The 24,510-nt window shown below is 39.3% G+C and overlaps 1 protein-coding gene across 15 annotated transcripts in view; it reads right to left on the bottom strand.

Moving 5' to 3' along the window:
• Positions 1-24,510, bottom strand: part of Rgs22l (regulator of G-protein signalling 22 like) — a 90,859-nt gene that overhangs the window by 27,752 nt on the left and 38,597 nt on the right. For 11 of the 15 annotated variants that reach the window (XR_005487216.2, XR_010053417.1, XR_010053412.1 and 8 more), the window contains 2 exons: positions 7,345-7,404; positions 6,897-6,934 (listed from right to left, as the gene is read on the bottom strand). The exons of the other annotated variants lie outside the window; for them this stretch is intronic. The gene's annotated coding sequence lies outside the window, so the exon portion shown is untranslated. The remainder of the gene's footprint in view (positions 1-6,896; positions 6,935-7,344; positions 7,405-24,510) is intronic. 15 annotated transcript variants of the gene reach the window in all.

Here is a 24,510-nt window from a genome sequence, read left to right as displayed (position 1 = left end):
GAAAGAGGAAGCGAGGAAGAGGGGAGGACAGAGGGAGACAAAGACAAGAGACAGCAAGTCAGAAAGACAGAAAGACAGAGAAAGAATGAGGAATGGAGAAGAGGAAGAATGTGAGAGAACTAAGCAGTAAAAGAAAAGAAATTTTAATGAAGGCAAATTAGTGGGATATAAAAATCACAAGGTTAGGAATTTATATGAGCTCATCAATTCAGAAAAGAATCAACTAATGTTAATTTTGAATAAAGTAAGTCAGGGTTCTGTGGTGACTGAAAACTCCAGATGAGCTGGGGCTCAAGGGTATGGCTAAGTATGGTCCACACCAACAGAAGGAGTTAGTATAAATTCCAAATGAGAAGGTGACTCATTTGACTCCTGAAGCAGGTTGGGGAATTCATATGCTATTTCCTTTTTCCAAGGGAAGATGGTGTCTCTTGTCACTTATCCCAGAGAGTTGATATGTGCCCCATGGTGTGTTCTGGAGAAGGAAACCAATTTGCCCACAAGGAGGTTCCTTTTAGTGTAATCCACTAACTGAGAAGTCAATTGGCATTCTTCATCAGAATAGCCTGGCTTCATCTCCTTCCCAGGAACAACTACAAGATCTAATATGGAAGCCAGAAAGTTCTGCTATGAGTTAGGCTGGCTTGTGGCCCTGTTTTCTTGTCGTTGGGCTTTGCTTTGGTAACTTGGCATTGCTTGTTCATTCAGATATGACACTTTCTCTTAATTTCTAAGCATCTTCTCTCTACTGAGACTTTCATGAAGTCTCAAAGCAAGTCAAAGGCTGTAGCTTCTTTGTAGTTTCTGTGTTACTTTCTGATACAATTCTAATCATATTATGTGTTTTAGACTAAGATGGCCATTGCACTTCACTTACTTTAGACATGATGTTTCCCATAACCCATCATCAGTATTTTCTTATTTATACTCATTCTAGAAGGCGTGCTTGGATTTTTAAGGTTCATCTTCAGGTCATTTTCAGATTTTACTGTTATCATACAAGCCCAATACCTGATCTCAGGTCCGAACATGACTTGGGTGAGTTCATGGTTGTATCTGGTTATTATTTAATTTAGCAACCATTTAATGAGCATCTAATACGTGTCAGCAAAATGCTTAGTATATAAAATTGTAATTATTTACTGTCTTTACTTAGCAATAAGAACCTTTGATTCTTGAGAGAAAAGAATTAAATGATATTATAAAGTTATGTTTGGTTGGGTTTCCTAGAAACAGAGTCAGAGATAGGAAAAGATGAACATATGATTAATTTAATGTGTATTTGCATGAGAAGCAGGAGAGGGAATGAGAGAACCATGTAAGAGGGAAAAAATTGCTGTACAAGACTATAGATCTAGATGAATTTCTATGTCAGCCCAGTTCTCTATAGGTAAGAAGGTGACTGGGAACATTATAAGAGGCTAGGCAATCCATACTTATTGAGATGGGGTAGGACAGGGTGTGTTACAACCACAAGCTTCTAGAGATAGCGCCATTATGCTAGAGGCATCCTCTGGACAATATTTTAAGTGGAAGTTCTCAGTTAAAATGCTCACAGCACAGGGGAATGGGCATGGCCATATATCAAAAAAGAGGGATCCCAGGAGATCTGGTTAGGGTGTAATCATCCTTTGTGATTATTACAGGAAAGAGATAAGAAGCCAGCAGGTGAGTATGTAAATGGAGCTCTTCGAAGTAAGAGTAGTGGCTCACACCAGTGGAAGGGGAAGCCCTGGGTCCTGCTAAGACTGAACCCCCAGTGAACTAGACTGTGGGGGGGAGGGCGGCAATGGGGGGAGGGTTGGGAGGGGAACACCCATAAGGAAGGGGAGGGGGGAGGGGGATGTTTGCCCGGAAACCAGGAAAGGGAATAACACTCGAAATGTATATAAGAAATACTCAAGTTAATAAAAAAAAACTTGTAAATATGACTCACAACTCCAAAATTTATGATTAGTTTGACTTAACACACACACACACACACACACACACACACACACACACACTGAAATGACAAGAAACGTTAATATACGTGGGCACTGGTCACTCTATTTGGATCTGTCCCCCTCGCAGCGTAACACAGAACCTCTGTATTCAGTCAAAGAAGCATACACTTGTGTTTCCTCAAAAGCTTGTTGTTTGGTTGTACATTAATAGGGGACATTCGGTTATATAGTATCTGAGTAACCCACTCCTCTCTCACTATCCTGGCTCCAGAAAGCTGGCTTGTGACAAATCACATATGACATAAATAATATCTACACGGCCACCCAGAGCTGGCCCTTATCCATTAGAAAGGAATTGTGGATGACCCTGTTCATTGTATCCCTCTCTTTCTTTTCAACAAATAGCAACTGGGAGACATTGCTTGTCCTTTGTTTTACTTATTTGCTCGTTTGTAGTAAGACTAGGGTCTCCCTGTATAGCCAAGATTATCCTGGAACTATGAAGACAAAACTAGCCTTGAACTTTGATCCTTCTGTTTCTTAACTCACTGATCACTGGGGTTAACACCATGGACAGAATTATTTTTAATAATTATTATTTCACCAAACAATGACTTTTCTATTCTATTAATGTTATGGTTTTATAGCATATAATATTTTGCTAATTACTTTAAGACTCCAGAAAGTCAGGCTGGAGAGATGGCTCAGTGGTTAAAAGCACTGACTGCTCTTCCAGAGGTCCTGAGTTCAAATCCCAGCAATCACATGGTGGCTCACAACCATCTGTAATGAGATCTGATGTCCTCTTCTGATGTGTCTGAAGACAGCTACAGTGTACTTATATATAATGAATAAATAAATCTTTTTAAAAAAAAGACTACAGAACGTCAATATCAAATTTATGGTTCACAAATAAATCTAATATGATTTCATATTAATTTTTGTGTCAATCTCATCACAAACAAAAATATTTACAGGTGGCACTACCTTTTTCCAATTTCTACTTAGTGTATTCTATCTCTTTGTATCATGTAGTTTAAATGTTGCCAGAAAATAATAAACAGTTATTATACAAAAAAAAAAAGAGTAGTGGCTCACAAGGCTGTATGCTAACCCACAGTGAAGAGGCACTGCTTACAGGATGATGTCAACAAATATAGCTCAGGAGGATAGGCTGGAGGAAGCAAAGCAAAAATCACATTCCAAATATCCTTGACAGGAAAGATTTGTCCAAGACCACCATCCAAAATAAACTCCCTTGTTTCACAGTCCTACCTGACAGGAAGGTAGTTGGTGGTTTCTATTGGGAAAAATTAAGAACTTGACTTCTGAGTGTCATTAGGGGATAGCATGACTAACCAGGGTTTGATGTGGTGAATTGAGGATGAAGTTCCCTCTTCCCAGGCAGTCATCCAAACACTCTGTTCTTGTTAATAATCCTCTAGCAGGGCCAAAGAAGCGCACACTACAAATGTGCAGATTGATATCAGCATGTGCTGGGAACAGCTCCAAACCGAGCTTTCAGCAGTTTGTAAGGATATATATGAGGCACAAAGCAAAGGATATAGATTGGGCTGACCCTGGAAAAGGGAGGAAACATACTGTTCTTCAAGGGTGTTACCATTTGATTCTGTTTAGGGGACCCTTAAGGCCAACAGGAAGACTCAGAGAATGGTATGATTCAAAATGCAGAAATCAGACAGCATCTTGCAAAAACCTCAGCTATTCGATGGATAAAAGTTATGACACTTTAAAAAATGAGAGCATGAGGGAGAAGAGATTAACTTCAATCTTCAATGCTTCCAGCTGGGAAAAAGGCATTGATTCATCCCTTAGATTGCTAATAGCAGGTGCCTTCTGTGCTGTATGCCAACACAAGAAGTTGTCAAGGTCTTTAATCCTCTCCCATCTGTTCTGTAACAGAGAATAGGGGGTTGTGAATTCTTCCAGAACCTCAATATCCTTTAAATTTTGGTACATGGAACTCTGACTGCAACTGTCGCTTACTTGGTCACCTCTCAAAGACAATGAGACTTCACTAGTATGCAGGTTTCCACTCAGGTAACACAGGGGTGTAATGAAACTCCATTTCTCCTTTTTGTTCTGCTGACATGGTGATTTCATGGGGACTCAGAGCAGAAATAATTCTGCAGTACTAGCCTACTCATGTATTTTTGGGAAGAGAAGGTGCCAGAAGTTAGAACGGAATGAAAAAAGTTTAATACACCCACCTAAACATATTTGCTAAATGTATAGCCTTTCTCAGGCCTGGCAGTCATGAATCTGAGAGTCTCAATCTGTTTTGGAAGGTTTGGGAAGAAGCTCGTAGCTTAAAAATCTATATGATTAAAATGTACTCTGGCAGCAGATACTCCCCATAACTAATAAGGATCACCGTCTTCTTGCTAAGAAAGGCTGACAAAAGTGATTAGAAGAGTGTCAAGAGCAGATGCACATGGAGCTGAGGTGCCTCCCTGCCTGTGATTTGGCTGTAGAGATAAACTGATAACGGGTCAGGAGGCATCTTGCTCGTCTTCCCTCGGTATCAGTTTCTTGTAGAATAACACTGGCATTTCCAGCCGCAGAATGTTCCTATAAATATACTATCAGTAAATTCTGTAAGTGCTGTATGGATGCTAGGTTCTTTTAAATTGCTAGCCCCACACCCATAAAATATAAGACTTATGAACCAACACACACACACACACACACACACACACACACACACACACACACACACACCTACACACCTACCTCACACCTCACACAACAGTGTTTGCTACACTGGAAAGTTCCTGAGCACTGACTGTCTGGCATGGAATTCCAGATGTATCTTAGGAAAACAAGGAAGAAATGTATGAGATACATGCAGCTCACATGAGATAAATCATTGTTTTAGTCTCCTGAGATCAACATAAAACTCATATCATAATTGAATGACATAAAATAAAAAATGTTTACTCAGTGCTCAGGAGGATAGAAGTCTGAAATCAAGAAACTGTCAGAGTCAAGTGGTCTCTGAGGGTTCTAGAAGATTCTTTTCTTAATGTCCCTGGGAGAGGCCAGTTGCAGGTAATCCTTGCTTTGCAGAGTCATACCTCCAATCCTTGTATTCATTGTTGTCAAATGCTCCTGTCTCTGTGAGTCTCCGTTACTTTTTCTCATTGTATAAGTACTCTGGTTATTACACTACGGCCCATCTTCAATGTGTATGCCACCACTTTAACTTGATTAAACCTCCAATGACAGTTTCTAACTAAGGGTATACTCTCAGGTATTGGGTATAGGATTTGAATGGGTTTGTATGGTGAGTAGATAATTCAACCCACAGTGTCCTGAGAACAGAATTCAGAGGATGGAGTCACAAGATATCTTAGAGGAGAAGAATCTTATCAGGAAGACAGAACTGTGGACCAATCAGCACAGAACAATGCCGTAACAGAGCTATTGTCAAGAAACAAGTACCAGGCAAGAGGCTGGTAGTATTACTTTAATGTTCTGTTGAGATAATAATAAAATCACATCATTTTCCCCTTCCCTTCCCTCCCTCCAAGTCCTTCTTTTCTTTCAAATTTATAGCCTCTCTATATTCCTAAATGCATAAATGTAACCATCTTAATAATATGTGTCATGCTACCTGTATGTTGTATATATGTTGTATACACCTGTACACTTGTATGTGTAATGTTATTTCTGAGCCGCCATTTGGTATTGAATGATCACTTAGCCTGTGTTTCCCTAGGGAAAAGTACTCTTCCCACTGTCAGCATTCCTGAGTTCCCTTAGTTCTTTACCTAGGTTTTGCTTTGGCTTGTCTATTGGAATCATCATGTTTGGCAGTTATTTTGATAAAACTTTATGGGTGTATGTTCTGACATTATCTGGCAGCATGATGATGATGAAAAACACATCCCTGAACTAGAAACACCTTGTATAGTATTGGAAACTATGTTCTATAGAGGTATCAATATATTAAGTAGCCTTAATGTGAAATGTCACATATCGTATATCCAGTATTAGTTCTCTCTAGTCGTGTCTTATTTGTCTGTACTATCTTTTCTATTTACCGTTCAAAGCCTTGTTGTAGTTTCTGGTAGGAACTACATTAATTAGCAGTATTTACTCAGACACTATTGAAGAATAGGTAAATATATGCCTTTATGGATGGAAGAATCAACTGAGAGAGGGATTTGTTGAAAGAGGCCCATGAATAGTAATATTGCTGGTGTGAACCCTGGGCCACACTGGCACCAAGGTCTCTGTTCTTTGGATAGCACCGTTTGCCTTTTAGAACTTCCTTAATATTTTATACTTGACTATTTCAGCGTTTGTTGTCTGTTTCCCATTCCCTTCTCTTTTTGTTTAAAGGTCAGATTGCACTCAGACGTTCTCCTCTTGCCTTCCTGAGACCATGAGGCGAGGTCGTTCATCAGGCATGGCATTTGACAGAGCAGGGGCTTGATCTGGCTCCACTCCCTCAAATGACATGCTCACTTTCTCCCACAGATGTTAGGCACAGCCTAGAGGACACGGTGACATTTGGCATCTGCAAAAGGCCATTGTAATTCCTCAGTCACAAACGCTGCCATTCATCCTGTAATATCCATTTAAAATAGTGCCATATCATGACCTCTGTTCAGGGAGATAAACAGTATTTAGGAGGGTAGGTTTGGCCTCAGGCTTTCCTTACTGAGTGCTGAAATAAAATGGAATTTAAGTTTCATTAGACTTGCAGAGTGTTAAGGAAACTTAATGTATCTGATTTTATCCTTTTAAAATATTGCTTAAAGTAGCATTGCCCTTTATCACTGCGCACAAGCACCGTGCGCACACACACACACACACACACACACACACACACACACACACACACACAGAGAGAGAGAGAGAGAGAGAGAGAGAGAGAGAGAGAGAGAATGAACAATGTTTAAGTCTTCTTCAAAGACTTACCTGTATGTGTAACTGCACATGAAACATTGACTCAGCTCCTTGGAAGAAAAGGAAAATCTTCTATTTAATCAGAGTAGCTCCCACAAGAAGATAAAATTAACATCTTGCGTATTGGTGGGCAATTATTAGCAGAGATAAAATAGATTATTTATTATAAATACTTGCATTTATGTCCTGTTTGACCAAGTACTGTGATCTTAATTGTGCCTTCTTTTCAGGCATTAGCAGTCATGTGGACTGTAAATGAGAAAAGCTGATACTGAGCTATTCTTACTGATGATTTATAATGTTGTCATCTCTTACTTGTTACTAAGCATGGATAGAAAAATTATTCCAGAAGTTTGGACTGATTAATAACTATAGTGAACAGTAGTAACCTGGTTTTATAGTAGATGATCGAATAAATAAACCATAATTTTTAGAAAAATCCTTATGACATCACCCTTACCTTCCTGAAACGTACTGGAATTTGCCATCTCTTGTAGCTCCATTCATGTGGTGATGCCTTCTGAGAGAAAAAACAGATGCCACCAAGGGAATTTGATTGTCAACAAAGCAAGGTTGAGACCACATCTTTCATTGCCACAAGAACATGTGTGTTGTGACATTATGTTAATACAATTTAAATATACAACCCCAACATTTGTTCAGGTGTGAGGTAGGAAATCATCACTTGAGTTTTAGCCAACTGACAAAAAGGCAAATTCCTAGGAAGAAAAAATATTTCAAATACAAGTGATGGATGTCAGTCCCTTTAACACCAAATGAGAGTGGGACAGAAATTCTTGTAATAATCAATGACAGATCACACAGAAGCTGGAGTTCAGACTTCATCCAGGGAGCTGCAAAGTCACCCAATAATCTTGAGAATGAAAATGACATGCTCAGTTCTGTTTCTTAAAAGTGTCATTCTAACAACACTGGAGGGGATATGGGAGGGGACACTGGAGATGGGATTGCAGATCAACAGAAAACAAAAATCCAAATGAGGTCTCAAATATATCAAAGAATTGAAATGAGCATGGTTTTTACACTGCTCAAAGGAGGGAGTTGGTAATTGAAAAAAAAAACCAAAAAATATAAATCAGAGCCTTAGGGTGATTTAAGGCATGTAACAGGGCAATAGAGTGGACATTTAGCCTTTTATACAAAGGTATAGAATTTGGACTAGGAAGGTATTTCTCTCTGGTAACTGAGTCCAATCCCAAGAACCTACATCAATGAGCAAGGCATAGTGGCTCGTGGCTATAATCCTGGTTCCAGGCAGATACAAACAAGGTGGATCCCTGAGACTTGTTAACCAGCAAGCCTGTCCTATTGACTTCATGCCAGTGAGAGACCTTGTCTCAAACATACAAAAGTAACAGGTAGACTCTCCAACAACACAGTTGGTTGTCATCTGGTTCCTCGCTCTTACAGTCACCTGTACCTAAACATAGCGCGTTCACGCACACACGCGCACACACACACAATGTTAAATGAAAAAAAGAGCATATTTATATGAGTTGAATCAGAAAAGGGGTCTGTCATGTGTGTCATGGATTTCTGGGAGTAGATGTCTGAGCTACAATGGATTGAAGGCAAAAATATGTAGCTGTCAAAAGAATTCTGATAGCCATGCTTTAGATAAAGATAAGACTCAAGACTGCTAGAAACTAGGAAAATCTAAATCAGGAGCAAACATGTCTAGAAAAATCACATATAATAACACAATATGGTAGGTACAAGTTGTAAAAGAGATTACTTAAAGAAGTGGTTGGCAGTTGTAAATGCTGAAGAGACAACAAATAAGATATGGAAAGAAGTAATATGCTTCTTTTTTGGTGTTCTCAATCTTAGTTCAGGGCAATTCCGTTTACAGGAGCTCATGAACTAATGCCATCTTCAAGTTCTCTATTCCTATCATATTCTTGATGTAATCAATTAAAACCTCTTGTTTCTCCTATCTGCAATTGAAACCCAGAACTCACCTATCTTTTACCAGCTTTCACAACACGATCGCATTCACACTCCACCATGTCTCCTGGACCACTGTGATCACCTAGTTGGCTTGCAGCACCCATTCTGACTCTGCTGTAATCTGCACGTGTATTGGACAGTCATAGCAATCCATGAAAAGGTGATGTTTAGCATATTACACTAAGAGCCTTGTAGCACTCTTAGAATCAATTTTATATTCTTCCTGCAAATGTTGGCTTTGTAAACTGCTCAAGCCCTAGTGATTCTCCAAGCTCCTTTCCTACTATTCTGGTCCTTGATTTCTCTACTCCATCCACCTATCCTTAATCACCCTATTCATCAGCCTGCACCGAGCCTTGAGCTTACATTTCTTTATGCACTGTTCTTCTTATTTTCATTCTCATAATGTCCTTGCTCATTTCCCAAATCATTATGGAGATCTTACCTCTGAAGAGAAGAATCTACTCCAAATCAACTTTCTATGTCCAAATTTTGTTTTGTTGTCCTTTATTATATTAAATTTATGTATATGACAATACACAAACTTTCATACTACCAGTTCATCCATTATTTAGATCATAAATGCTCACTCTTTTATTCACTGCCTGAGAGGCATTGCTTTCCAGCAATGATTATCTCCAAACCCTCAGATTTAGAAATCCATCCGCATTCAGCTCTTGGTTGTTATCTTTGTTTTCAGCCAAGCCTTCCTGTGTCAGTGATAAATGGGTTCCTACCATCCCCGATGGGAAATAATAAATTTTGACCTATTTATTTAATTGTCATGAAGTCTCATGTTTGACTTTCACTCTATAGACTTGGGACCTTGCCTAATCCTAGGATGATCTTGGTGACCAGAAAGTTGGAATGACCTGGTAGGATGGGATGGATAGTGTTTCCATTCTGAGAGATAGGATTGGTTAATCTCGAGATACAAGAAGTAAGAGTGGGCTATGTTTTCCCCAAAAGAAAATTTAGGTGAAGCTTCCAAAAGGAAGCTGACTTCCCAAAAGATCTCTGACTTCAATAATCTATAGGAGGATATCATTCAACAAAAAAAATGAGTTCAAAACTATAAACACAGTGTTTGACATGTGGTTCTGAAAGGGTAACAGGCTCTACAACTTTATAGAATATTGGTACATGCAAATCTGTGAAGAGGGAAAGAAGCAAACAAAACACTCAGAAATCTTTGGTGGAAGACAGAGTGGAAGGGACCTACAATACACAGTAAGCACACAGAGGACCATGGGAGCAGAGCACTTGGTCTGATACAAGGAGAAGAAAATGTATCACTGTGATAGTCCTCACTTTCAGTTGAATACACTCTCTGCTCAGTTCTAGAGTTTACAAATCAATTTTTATCCAGGAAAAAAGAAATGCAGAGTTGCTTCTTAAGCCTTTCTGTTCTTTACCATTGTCTGTGGCTTGCTCTGAAGAGACTTGTGGAAAAAAACAGCTGCATGTTCCCAGTACAGCTAATCCCCTTGGGAAAAAAAGTTACATAACATAAATGTGTTCATCTTTACCCACTCCTCCCACATAATTTAAAACAACCCCTAGGAAGCCAAGTCTGGGTAGGTGTACATATTAACAACTAGGTCTTTTGCTATTTATTCTGCATCTCAACATGAAGGACGAGGATATCTAACCGGGGATGTCCTGGGAATTGGGACTTGAAGGTGCTTCCAGTGGTACAAATATACTCAGTTATCAGGGTCAGAGCAGTTCTGTTCTGGTCAGTTCATAAAGTGTAGTCTCAGTGAGCTTATACAACAGTCAAGGAGCATCATCCCATAGACATTAGCAGACCCAATAGAGAGATGAGAGATCAAGGAAAGGAACATGCAAGGACCAAGCAGAAGGCATGGCTGGTGGACTTTAGCCTCTTGTGATGACATCCTGGGAAAAGCATACTTTGTATATACAATGCTTTATGGAGCTCTCTGGGTTAATGAGCTATAATAGCATCATCTTACAGAGCATGAGAGCATGTGCAGTTGCAGTGTTTTATGGAGCTCATTGTGGGTAACGAACTTAATAACATGGTCTTATTGAACATCTAGGCTCCTGGATGACCCAAGTCAACTTCACAGGTATCCAAAGAAAAAGTTGAGTGGTCATCACAGTGAGCCTATATATGAAATATCTGACATTTGGTAGGCACCGTGTTTGTACTTTCTACTTTTTTTTCTTTTTTCTTTTTTTCGGAGCTGGAGACCGAACCCAGGGCCTTGTGCTTGCTAGGCAAGCGCTCTACCACTGAGCTAAATCCCCAACCCAGTTACTTTCTATTAAACATTTCTAAAATTCAAAGAAAGCTTTCCTGTAAGTACATTATCACAACAGAATCATATAATATAAAAATTAAAAATAAAGTCTCTAAAGTAAAGGAGAGTTGTAGTTTGTAGAAACAGCATTCAAACATGCCTCTGTCTAACCTTGAATTTCATCCTTACATGAATATAAGTTTTTTAATATTTTAACATTTATAAGGTTGATATTTATAGTTAGTGAATACGTGCTAAGCACAACCTGTGTGCTTTGGGAGAACTGGTACTGTCTCTGAATTCATTCACTAATAGTACTTGTTTGAATACAAATCATTCTGATTTCAATGATTAAAGATCAAATGCTCTGCATATGCTAACTCAAGGGTGATGCTGAGATCCACAGGGCTCTTTAGGACCTTTGAATTGAAATAGCTCACTCCTCCATGATCAGCACGGCCTGTCAAGCAGGACTGCTGAATTTACAGGAAGTATTTATATAGGAAGGCCTCCTTCCCGGAGGACAATTTTGCACTACTCTGATCATTTTTAAGTAGTCCACTCTGAACTGGACCAGCAGGTCCCTAACGCACTATAGCTGCACACGAAAGGCTCTGAAAACTACAAACACAGTAAGTGCAGCTATGGGGTGGATATGTTGCACATCCCAAGGGCTGGCTTCCTTTCTGCTGTCCTGATTGTTGGCTCTTCTGTGGTGACAAGAGAACTAACTGCCTCAGCATTTAGCTTGGTAAGTGCACATTAGTGTCCCACATTCCCTGGCTGAGGAATGAGCAGCGTTGTCAGTCTGGTACTTCATGTTCATCCAGCACAAGCCCACAGGGAATTCTACACAAAGCTCCCTGGATGCCCAGGATGTGAGAGGCTGATACATGAAACCCCAGAAGAAAAAAATAAAAAACGTGACATGGTTTGAAGTACAGAATCATGGCCAATACATTTACAGTGACCTCTCTCATTGGTTTGAGATAAAAATGGCATCCCACTTGAGAAACTCTGGTGCTGCTCTGGTAAGGGCATAAGTCCAGACATCCCACAAGTCTGTGGAAGAAAAACTAGATTTTCAATTCCTTGAGGCTTGGGTTTAAATTCCCATTTCAAAAGAATACAAGATGAAAGGACTCCACTAGCTAATTTTAGAATAGGCTATTTCATCTTCTTGATTGACTCAAACTGGAAAGAGAAGCACAGATGAGAGAGAGAGAGAGAGAGAGAGAGAGAGAGAGAGAGAGAGAGAAGTAAGCAGCTAGATCCATGATACTAGCTCATTCTATATTCAGATTCTTCCATTTTTTAATATAAAATAATGATGGCTACTCTGGTGTCATTTTCTTAAGTCATATAATAGCAGTGATTGTCCCCGATATCCCAGGCAATTAGTCAATTGACACAACAAAGGTATAAAAAGAGCCCTCAATGCCTCTAAAATTAGAAGATGAAATTAGAGAACATACAGCGAAACGCAGGCTCAGAATTTCTCTAGCTCCCATCCTAGGGAGCAGAGGTCAGTGAAGGTTATTGAGTGTGTACAAGGCCAGATTATTACTCACTGACAGAAACAGAACTACTATTTTGATGATCTGAGCTGTGATTCATTATTTTTGTTTGTGATTTGGCCAAATAGCCTCAACAATTACTTGTTTGGTGTCTTTAACATTATTTCAATGATATATTTTGTGAAGTTGTGGAGGGCTTAAAACAAAATCTTAACTCAGAAACATGTTGCAGAAGGAAGTGGTATTTACTACCAGCCAGAATGGACAGAGGGTGATAATACTGTCTCTGTATTTGGGAAGCCTCGCTTTGGCATCCCCAGTCTCTGGAGATATGAGAGGAAAAGCCCTCAGACAATTGGTGCCTGGAACAAGGCAGAAGCAGCTGGCTCTCTAGCAGTTGAGTCTGTGGTATTGGGGATAAAAAGAAGCAAAGTCCAACACAAACCTCCCTGTCTTTACAACTTTGGATTACAAACCTTCTTTATCTGTCTGGGGCCTGTAGAGGTGACCAAGGAAAAGATATTGCCAGTGCATTAGAGGATACCAGAGCTGAGAAGAATCCACGTTTCCCTTCCCACATGAGACAGGTATCAGATCATCAAGTTCTCAGACCATACAAAAACAAAACAAAAACAAACAAAATGGAGAAAGAATGGCAACCAAGCTCCACGCTTCTGAATGTGCACATTTGGACTAATTCTGTACCTTCTGCATTTTATTCCATCTAAGTATAGCTCTCCTACTCGGCTTCTCCCACTGAAAACTGTCCAGCTGGGTCGTACACTCAGTTTCTCTTACTGCCTACTAGTCATCTACTATTTGCCTGGAGTCTTCATCATCTAACTCCCCACCACTCCACTGAAGCTGATAATTGATCAATGCTTGTTTGCTTCAAAAAGTCTCTTGGGTCCTGCATAGGTTCAATGTTCTTCTTGGGCTCCCATAGCAGCCCTGTGAAAGTCTGTGGAGTATGTGGGACAATGCCTTGCTCAGACCTGTCTGAGTTATCATCTTGTCATCACACTATTGTCAAAGAATGCTATACGCTTGAGTCAGCAGTTTCCTGACCTTAGCTTGGTTCTCGGCACAGGATAGAACCCATGTTAAGTGTTCAATGGACGAAAAACAGTACTTGTGTATTTATGGAACAATTACTATCATGATTGTCACTGTTTAAGGACATTTAAGTTTTCATCATTAATATCTTCTAAAGCTTTAAAAGAAAGCACTTATTATCTCTATATAATATGTAGATAATTGAAGTTAAAAATATTTAAAACATTATTCAAAACTGTATGATTATCTATTAGTGGATATGGAATAGACTGTTCCAAACGCAAAGCCCTAATGTATTTTGTTTATGTTCCTCTATTACTTCTCTCAGATATGGAACCAGAAGTACAGTGCCTTAAAAGACTGCCCCTTTCACCAGTGTACTAAGTTGGTGTGATTGATGTCTCAGCTGGGGTGTATGCCTCTTAGGCATCCCCTGATGCCAGATCCGTGCCTGCTGTCTCAGCTCCATGTGCCTACTTCAGGGACCCACTCTTCCCTTCCAGTTCTGTTGATTTCCATGGAGAACACAGTGTTACTAAAGCAAGCCTCATTGCAGCCTGTGCCCAGGACTTCTGGCAGCTAATAACACATACTGTTGTGTTTGTGAGAGTTGTCCCCCAAGAATGACCTCCTTGTCTCTTATGGTATCAGAGGAGTTCAAATAAGGTAATAGGGTGTTATTAAAGAGGGAGAAAATCATAGTAAGTCCTCTAAATAGTGCCTACATTTCCTCAAAGAATTTTGAAAACCCTTTCCCATTCCCTCATACCCTATCTCTCTCTTTCCCAACTCACAGTTTAGTATTACATCAGGAATGGATAGTGAAAATAAGATGTTTAAAACTGTTTCTTTAATTTTTGGAGATTATAATTATAATATAATGACTTCATTCCCCCTTTTCCTTTCCTCCCTCCAACCTTTTCCATATACTTCCTTCTTGCTATCTTTCAAATTCATGGCCTTTTTTTCATTAATTTTTTGTTACACACATTTATGAATGGAAGCTATTTCATCTGTATAATGTTACTCCTATGAACATGTTTCCAGACACTAGCACTGAAGAAAGTTAAAGCTGTTAGCCTTGGAGGAAAAGAAAAACTTGCCAGAAAAATTCAGACTAATGTCATTAAGCTAGTTCTATGGGAGTGTCAATTTCTATATTCACTATCTTGCTCAAACAGTATTCTGCCCATTTTTCTTGTTAAGTCCACTTTAGATGGATGAACTAATTCTCTCCGAGTGCTATAGCCTAGTATCAACCAGTTACTGGATGCCACTAAAACTGTATATATTCTAGAGCTCTTTCATTCAGCACATCTGTATGAGAACCAACTTCCTACTAAGAACATTAATCAAATAGAATGCTGCCCTTAAAATCATAATTAGAAAAATTTTCAAGGCTAAATTCATACCTCAACCATGGATTCTTCTTTCAATATTTACATTACTCCCTTCAATTATATGCCAACTGTGTGGTAGACAGGTGGGCCAACTTGAATTGAGACTCCAGAGTGTCACGTGTTTACCTATAATGTTATTTCTCAGTGTTAAAAGGATTAGTTTTTTTTAAAACTTTTCACCGGGGTAAAAACTATTATCAACTATTTATACCTCAGTATTAAATAAGACATTCAATTAGGTATGAATGCAAGTATGAAGAACTCATTTTAAGAGTAAGTACAGAAAATGTTTTGGGAATGACTCCTGGTCATAGAGTATAGAGTTCAGAAGGAAGTTACCTTCGCATGTCTGTAATGTCAGAGACAAGGTCAGGCTTTGGGAATGATAGTGGGATGCAGAAACTAAGGAAAGGCAATGAACAGATGTTTGGATTGTATCCAAACATCAAGATACTGACGTATTGAGCCCTCAAACCAATTGTTTGAAGTCTGCTATGAACAAAAGAATCAATAGGCTTAATAGTGAGACAATTCTTTTGAGATATAGAACTACATGGACTATGTGGACTACATGAACTGCATGAACTACATTAACACAGCATAGTGAGTAAGTATCCTCTGGTGTCAGGTCTGCTCTAGACAGGGAGGCTGCCTTTGGGCTGGTGAGTTTCCCAGTGACTGAAATGTTCAGGCAGAAATTGGTTGACCATTGACTAAGATGTTATGAGTGTCAGCATTAGCTACTATTTCAGACTAAATAACAAAAGAAACAAGAGCTAAAGTCGGACAGTGCCTAATCTAGAGTTGAAACTGTTTTGACAAGGAAGCATAATATCAAGTTGATCGATCTTAACATGAAAATATGCAATGTTACTAAACATGCAAAGATGTCCAAAGTTAAGTAGTCCAGGCCAGTGAGTAACAGACTCAAGACATTTCCTTCTTTCCTGTGGTTTTATACTTTATTATTTAAGTCTTATTGTCCATGATAATGAAATATGTTCATGATAATGAAAAAAAGAACTCATTAATGAAGATTATTTAAAATCCAAATATTTCGCATTTCTTTAGAGCTAAGCTTGTGCCAATTTTTAAGGCATTTTTTTCATATTAATGTATTTAATCATTGTTCCAGGATATCTGGGTGACTGAGGTCACACCTATGTTTCAGTAAACAATGGAAACCAGGTTTGAATATGTTGAAAGAAAGGAGCTAAAAGCAAACCTTTCTTTTGCTATAGTGTAACTCTTTCTATACACCCATTAAAAAACAAGTCTGCTTGTGTTTCTTTGAATGAAAGCATCATGTGAACATCTTTTTTTCTAAATGGTCAAGGGAAAGCATTATGAATGAGGGTTAGGTCACCAACAAACAGGTTCTAGCACTGAGTCCACATGACCACGTGATAATGCCTTTCAGCATCACTCTGTGCTGCTTACCAAAGAAAACTAATAGCCAATACTTTATAAACTTTTGAATTGGAAAAGCAAACCTTCTACTGGTACCCTTAGCAACCATCTTTCCATGCCTTTGGCTTCTTCATGAGGCTTCCCTAAGTCAGTTTTAATGTTCCACCTACCCTGAAATTTGAGCTCTGAAATGTGCTTGTCAGTCACCTTGAAATAGAAGACGGAGTGAAATACGGAGTACCAGATCTTCTCCTATGATGGCTTTCCATGAATTTTCTAGATCCAGTTAAGATCTTCCGAGGTAAATACTTAGCGGAGCTTAACTAGGCATGAGTTCAGGCTTGTGTTGGAATTCAGGGCACCGTTCCTGCCACTGCTGAGCAAGGGACAGATTCCCCGGATGGAAAGTCATGCTCTGGAAATAGGTTAGAGCTGTTTAACAGGTCATTTGCTGCTCATATCAGGTCACAAGTATAACGTTCGCAGTTCCAGATTAATGTCACCTATATCAGTTCACTGACCTGAGGAAGATCCTTTTTTTTTTCCGGCTTGGCTCATCTGGCTTCCTCTGCATTGCACATCCACAGCAATGCAAGATAGAGCTGTTGCCAGAGGCAGAGGTGCTGTTCAGGCTATTCTTGCAGGACTTATAGGTCAAAGGCCAAAGGAGGAGACTGGGATGGTTCAGTCTAAAGTATCTGCTGTTGTCCTAGAACAAACTCTTACCATGAGGAGGCAGCATAACACAGACAGAAGTGCAGATTGGGTTGAGCTTGATTCTAGACCCACACCCCCAAACATCTAAGCCTTAATCATGCTACCTGAACTCTCTGAACTTTTATGATTGCCATGACAATTAAATAAGGTCAGATCTTTTAAACTCTTGGCAGAGTAGGTGATTTATGTTTATTATCACTCCACTGATGCCCTTGCTTTTAATATTTTTACTATTTTAAGTGAGTAAGCTTGGAGTTTCTTATCACTTAAATTCAACTTTCAAAAGACCCAAGATATTCCTAAGGCAAACTTGAGCCCCATGTATGTAATATAGAGTTAACATATCAAAATTACTGGAGTCATTAGAAATGATGGTCTGAATTAGGACAACTTTCCAATAAGCTGCCATATCTTTGAATATTCATTCATATTGTAAAACATTAACAATTTATTATCTCTATCCTCAAATGGCCCAGGGGTGGGGCACACACCCAGGAAACACTATCTCAAAACCAACCCCAATCTATGTCCTCTGTATTTCTTGGCTAACACCGTCATTCATACTGAGATAATAAAATCGGAACAAGCAAAGTTTTTGGGTAGCACAGCACTTGCTTTAATACTAGCTGACAGTCTCATTCTACCTGTACTAGCCTAGGGAACTCACAGACTCACAGTTCCTGGATACAGGTACTGTTATCCTCTCCATCATATACTTAAAGAGATGGAGGCTAGCAGAATGTGAAGGGACTTTCCAAGGACAGAAAGCTTCTGTCAGCCATAATCAGCTGTGGACTCATGCAGGGATGCTATAAATGGATTTCTTTCCTTGTGTTATTGCTTTCTGAATAGAGGAGAGAAGTGGCCTCCAAGAACTGTCTGTGTATCACTCTTCTTTATTCACTTTTCTTTAACCAAGTTAGTCATTTGTTCTTTCCTGGAATATTCGGGGCTTACTCCAAATACAGATACTGAATTCACTGAGTTCACTAATCATAATGTATTCAGGTATCCCTTAGAGTAGAGAGTGAGTACTGAGAGACTAAGATTTGTCAAGACATCCAAACTTTTAAACTATAAACAAGCCAAAACACAATTCTAGACATACTAATGGACTGTTAAAATGTCCGTTTTTTAAGTTGGAATAGAATTCCAGTCCTCAACCCTCCATCAACCCTCCTCCATTATCACAATGAAAGATTTTAAAATTGGCCATCTGGGTTGTTGGGGCTACCCTTGAGTCTAGGTTTTCCCATTGTGATTTAATTGTCTTCTGGTGTTCTGGTGTGATTGTTACAAGTACCCTCTTCACTCTCCAAAATGCTTCAGTTTAGATAGTAAACTCTTGTATAGTCCTGCTCTTACAATGGGGATTTCTGTAACTGGTTAATGGTATACAAAGCTGAGAATCACAGAGTTTTAATGGTTTCCCCAAAGTAGCCATAGTAAACAAAATAGAAACCAGTACTTTTCAAAAAGTCAGATATTACCTAAAGTAATAATAAAATCTCCCCAGCTCTGACATATTTTCACAAACAATATCAATTATCCTTAATTACCCTGACAGTCACTATTACTACCATGGAATCAATAACAAGTTTGTCTTCTCTGTCTCTCTGTCTCTCTGTCTGTCTCTCTGTCTCTCTGTCTCTCTGTCTGTCTGTCTGTCTCTCTGTCTCTCTCTGTCTCTCTCTCTGTCTCTCTCTCTGTCTCTCTCTCTCTGTCTCTCTCTCTCTCTCTCTCTCTCTCTCTCTCTCTCTCTCTCTCCTTCATGGTTTTTGACACAGAGCTAATTACTCATACCACTATGTATCAATTCAAGAAATAAAATATAGGTGGAAAAAATAGGATAACATCCTACCTAATGGGATGGATGTATTTTCCTAAAGTGGATAAAGATGATCCTAATGGTATTCATTTCAATAATTTAAAATATTCTTTTGGTAGTTAAATTTTTATAGAAGACACATTTGTTTAATACTAATCATAACACTTGGATTTGTACCACATAATACAGTTCATAATGAAAATACCTAAGACACGGAGGTATTAAATGGCAATGTATAGTTGTAAGTTGGTGTAGTTCATATGAGGGTAGATGGCAAGGCTTGATTATAGACCACAAAAATATGTGTGTAAACTCTTTACATGACAAAATAAATGAAGTTTCTGTTTCCAAGGACCTGGGCCCTCCTCCTTCTGTTCCAGCACCCATAACCACCTAAAACTCCGGTCACAGGGAATCTGATGCCTTCTTCTGGTCTTCACTGGCACCAAGCACATACGTGTTCACACACATATATGCAGGCATACACATAAAACAAAGAAACCTGTCTTCCAAGTGCAAATAAATTTCCATGGAAGCTGCCCTGATATGAATAAATCCTAAAATTATATGTTAAGAATTAATTGTTAACATGCTGTTGTTGCAATGTTTGTAGGTAGAACCCTGAGAGCTGTCATTTAAGGACACAGTGTTAGCTTTCTCTAGAATACTCAACAACATGGCTGCAGCCATGAAGGGAGAGCAGTCCTCAGTAGACAAGGGACCTCTCTATTGATTGATGATGCTTTAATCTGATGTTTATGCAAAGATATGACTGGATTCTTTTCTCAGCCAGTGACCTTGGTAAAGATCCCTTCTATATGATGAATCCCTGCCATCATGGGTTCTAAGATCTCAATTTGGCTCTTGACAGCTTACTTGCATATCTCAGTATGGGTCTCTCAGTTCATCCTCTGTGGAATTTGTTGAACTTGAAGCTTGATAGTGAACTTATTTTTTTTTTTCTTATCAAATTTTGGGTGTGTTCAAGTATAATTTTGTCAAACATCTTCTATGCTTCTTTTCTCTTATTTTTCTTAGTCTTCTGTAGTGTACGTGACTCTGCTTGATGGCGGATACTCACCATTCTCTATCCTTTTTGCCCTTATTAAGACTTTAATATCTCTAGAGACAAAATAGTGTTTTCAGATGAGTCGGGTTTTCCTCTTACCAGTGCTTTCTGGTTGCTGAGATGTTTCAATTTGCTTTCATTGTTGGAAACTTCTCTTTGTGCTAAAGACCTTGAAGAATAAACTCCAGGTGTTCCCAGTGTTTTCCTGAGTTTCTGCTTACTCCTATGCAGGGATGGTGAGTTTCCATTTCTCCCTTACGTTCAGTTGGTTCTTAATTTTCTCCTTTTTAATATTCACCTCTTAGATGCATAGAAATGTGAGTGAGATAATAAGACATGAGTCCTTCAAATTTTCTGGAAATTCCTTCAGCTAGAGAAAGGACTAGCAAGAAGGAGGTAAGGGATGAAAGCACGGCCACTGTCTCAGTCTATATTTTCATGATCAGGAGGGGCAGCTGTTGATCAAAGCACGGATACTAACTACTTGAAGGATGAGTTTCCTTTGGTCAGACTTTCTTCTGCAAGCTGTATTCATGCTGCTCTAAGAATAGGTGCACATCTGCCTACTATGAAGCAGTCCTGAAGGGTAGGTAATTAAATGCTACTGCTCCAGTAACTGAAATCAACCTCTGTTTAATAAAAAAAAGCCTCCTGCTTTCCCTTAAAAGCTCCAGTAGTTACAAAGTTCCAGTTCAAGCATTGCCTAGGTTGGAGGCAGATCTCTACTGCTTCCTACATTGCCCCTCAATTACACATTCACCAGTTGACTCTCCCAATGATAGATACATAGTATGTTACTTTTGCTATGAGCAAATTCCTGATGAGAAGCAACTAAGGAAGAGATGACTTATCATGGATCACTGTTCGAAGGTACAAGGAAGTCTTGGTACTCAGAGTGACAATAGATAACATAAAAATGCTTACTCCAATGTTCACAGACCAGAAAGCAGAGAGATGGACAAGGAGACATGGAACTTGGTGGTAAAGCTCAAGGGTTTCTCAATCAGCAGCCTAATTTTTCTAATTAGACTCCACTTTCAATATTTCTAGAAACTTCCAATGCAGTACAGTCAACTGAATACCAAGTACTCAATTGTATGAAACCAGGAAGGAAATTTTATGTTCAGCCTGGAGGTTTCTAATTCTCTGTCAACACAAATAAGATATAGAGAATGTGGTGGCCTTAATATGAGTGGCACCCCCATAGGCTCATATTTTTGGATGTTTGGTTATTATGGAGCGGTACTACTGAACAGAGATCAGGAGGTAGAGACTCGCTGGAGTATGTGTGGCCTTGTTGCAGGAAGTGTGCTGATGAGAATGGGCTTTGAGGTTCAGAAATTAAAGCCAGGTCCAGTGTCTCTCACTTCCTGCTGCCTGATAATCCAGTTGTAGAGATCTCAGCAACATTTCTAGCAACATGCTCTCCTGCATGCTGACAAGCTTCCTACCATGATGGTAACAAACTAGATCTCTGAACCTGTAAGCAAACTTCAATTAAATACTTCTCTTAGTAAGAGCTGTGATGGTTATGCTATCTGTTCACAGTAATAAAACCCCTAACTAAGACAGTGACTAAGTAACTGTAAGTTGATTGCTTAAGAAGCTGTGCATATAAATCAAAACAACCCTGAGATTTCACCTCACACCAGTGAGAATGGCTAAGATCAAAAACTCAGGGGACTGCAAATGCTGGCAAGGATGTGGAGAAAGAGGAACACTCCTTCATTGTTGGTGGGATTGAAGACTGGTACAACCATTCTGAAAATCAGTCTGGAGGTTCCTCAGAAAATTGGACATTGAACTGCCTGAGGATCCAGCTATACCTCTCTTGGGCATATACCCATAAGATGCCCCAACATATAAAAAAGACACGTGCTCCACTATGTTCATAGAAGCCTTATTTATAATAGCCAGAAGCTGGAAAGAACCCAGATGCCCTTCAAAAGAGGAATAGATACAGAAAATATGGTACATCTACACAATGGAATATTACTCAGCTTTCAAAAACAATGCCTTTATGAAATTCATAGGCAAATGGTTGGAACTGGAAAATATCATCCTGAGTGAGGTAACCCAATCACAGAAAAACACACATGGTATGCACTCATTGATAAGTGGCTATTAGCCCAAATGCTTGAATTACCCTAGATGCCTAGAACACATGAAACTCAAGACGGATGATCAAAATGTGAATGCTTCACTCCTTCTTTAAAAGGGGAACAAGAATACCCTTGGCAGGGAATAGAGAGGCAAAGTTTAGAACAGAGGCAGAAGGAACACCCATTCAGAGCCTGCCCCACATGTGGCCCATACATATACAGCCACCCAATTAGACAAGATGGATGAAGCAAAGAAGTGCAGGCAGACAGGAGCCGGATGTAGATCTCTCCTGAGAGACACAGCCAGAATACAGCAAATACAGAGGCGAATGCCAGCAGCAAACCACTGAACTGAGAACAGGACCCCAGTTGAAGGAATCAGAGAAAGAACTGGAAGAGCTTGAAGGGGCTCGAGACCCCATATGAACAACAATGCCAAGCAACCAGAGCTTCCAGGAACTAAGCCACTACCTAAAGACTATACATGGACTGATCCTGGACTCTGACCTCATAGGTAGCATTGAATATCCTAGTAAGATCACCAGTGGAAGGGGAAGCCCTGGGTCCTGCTAAGACTGAACCCCTAGTGAACGTGATTGTTGGGAGGAGGGGCGGCAATGGGGGGAGGATGGGGAGGGGAACACCCATAAAGAAGGGGAGGGGTAGGGATAGGGGATGTTTGCCCAGAAACCGGGAAAGGGAATAACACTCGAAATGTAAATAAGATATACTCAAGTTAATAAAAAAAAAAGAAAGAAAGAAAAAAAAGCTGTGCATATATCTTTAGGATGGATATATATATATATATGTATATATATATATATCCATCCAAAATTATAAGCCTATGGGGGCACTCATATTAAGACCATCACATTCTCTGTACTTTATTTGTGTTGACAGAGAATTGGAAACCTCCAGATTGAACTTAAAATTTCCTCCCTGGTTTCATACAATTGAGCACTTGGTATCCAGTTGACTGTGCTGCATTGGAAGGTTCCAGAAATATTGAAAGTAGGGTCTAACTAGAGAAATTAGGCTGCTGATTGAGAAGGCTTGGAGCTTTACCACTAATTTCCATGTCTTTTTGTCCATCTCTCTGCTTTCTGGTCTATGGACATTGGAGTAAGCCTTCTTATGCTATCTACTGTCACTCTGAGTACCATACTATCTATCTATCTATCTATCTATCTATCTATCTATCTATCTATCTATCTATCTGTCTGTCTGTCTGTCTGTCTGTCTGTCTGTCTGTCTGTCTATCTATCTATCTATCTATCTATCTGGAGTGATTGTTACTAGAATGATAAATTAATAATTATAAGTTAGTAGTCTCTTTACGTGAACAGTTTTCTATATGTGGTCTTAGCTGTCTATTTCTTTTCTCTTGTCATTTCTAAGCACACTTTCATAAACTGAGAGAAGATACTAGCAAAATAAAACTAAATCTAATATTCTATAACTAAGCATGGGGATGAGAAAAATCTAGTGAAACTCAGGATGGAATAGCTAAATCTATGGAAACTAAAGAAAAACACCCTTTGATTCAATGTAAGCTTTAGTCCACCAAATGAAACAAACAAAAGAGCAACATAAGTTTGTTGGGCCATACATAAGGTGACAAGCCACAGTACACAGAGTGGAAAGCTTCAATAGAAAATCTTTCTTTTCTTTCTCTCTTTTTTTTTCTTCCCCTTTTTTCTTTCTTTTTTAAGACCCATGCAGGAACCTAACCTGTGGCTGTTTGGTCTGCTGCTATCTTTTGCAATGCAAAGTACTGACCTGGTTGCCTCAGGGACAAGAGAATCCTGTCCATTTAATGATCCTGTGTTACCTTGCCCCTTAATTTAAAACTGTTAGTTGAATAAAGATGCTGACAGCCTGTAGGTGGGCAAAAGAGAAGCAGGTAGGACTTCAGGTTCCTGGGCTTAGGGTTGGAGGAAGACCACAAGCAGAAGAGGGAGAAGGTGGGGAGAGGAGAAGAGGCCATGGGGTAGGTGAGTCATGAAAAGATGGCGATGAGGGCTGGCCATTTGGAGTCAGTAGCTGCCCACATGGGACGTGAGAAGCTTTAACCTGTAGCTCTTGGCAGGGAAATAGACACCATAGCTTCGAGGTAGATATCTCGGTAGCTTTAGTGCTTTAAAGGGTCACTATAGAGATAGAAGTTTTCCGATTATTATCTAGGACCCGAATGGTCAAAGGTGGGTTTGAAACCCCAATAGAAATTAATTTTTACAACAACACTAACACTTATCACCAATAAGTTTATAAGTCAAGACATACAAA

This window comes from Rattus norvegicus, chromosome 7, assembly GCF_036323735.1.
Source record: "Rattus norvegicus strain BN/NHsdMcwi chromosome 7, GRCr8, whole genome shotgun sequence".
In the NCBI taxonomy this organism is placed as follows: domain Eukaryota; kingdom Metazoa; phylum Chordata; class Mammalia; order Rodentia; family Muridae; genus Rattus; species Rattus norvegicus.
Note: the sequence above shows the minus strand (reverse complement) of the source record. Positions and strands in the feature narration are given on the sequence as shown.